Raw genomic sequence first — 652 nt, 5'->3', positions numbered from 1 at the left:
GAGAAATCACCCAAATTTCTCATGGAAGGATCAACAGAGACCTCAACAAGGTTTCAACAATAATAATGGTGGAAGAAACAGATTTAACAATGGCAAACCTTTTCCATCATCTTCTCAGCAACAGACAGAGAGTTCTAAGCAGAATAACTCTGACTTAGCAACCATGGTCTCTGATCTAATCAAAACCACTCAAAGTTTCATGACTGAAACAAGGTCCTCCATTAGAAATTTGGAGGGACAAGTGGGTCAGCTGAGCAAGAAAATTACTGAACTCCCTTCTAGTACTCTTCCAAGCAACACAGAAGAAAATCCAAAAGGAGAGTGCAAAGCCATCAACATGGCCGAATTTTGGGAGGAAGGAGAGGCAGTGAACGCCACTGAGGAAGACCTCAATGGACATCCACTGGCCTCCAATGAGTTCCCCAATGCGGAACCATGGGAATCTGAGGCTCAAATTGAGACCATAGAGATTCCATTGGACTTACTTCTGCCATTCATGAGCTCTGATGAGTATTCCTCCTCTGAAGAGGATGAGTATGTCACTGAAGAGCAAGTTGCTAAATACCTTGGAGCAATCATAAAGTTGAATGACAAGTTATTTGAAAATGAGACTTGGGAGGATGAACCCCCTTTGCTCACCAAAGAACTGGAT

This window comes from Arachis duranensis, chromosome 3 (genome assembly GCF_000817695.3).
Source record: "Arachis duranensis cultivar V14167 chromosome 3, aradu.V14167.gnm2.J7QH, whole genome shotgun sequence".
Classification (NCBI taxonomy): Eukaryota; Viridiplantae; Streptophyta; class Magnoliopsida; order Fabales; family Fabaceae; genus Arachis; species Arachis duranensis.
This window is presented reverse-complemented; position numbering follows the sequence as displayed.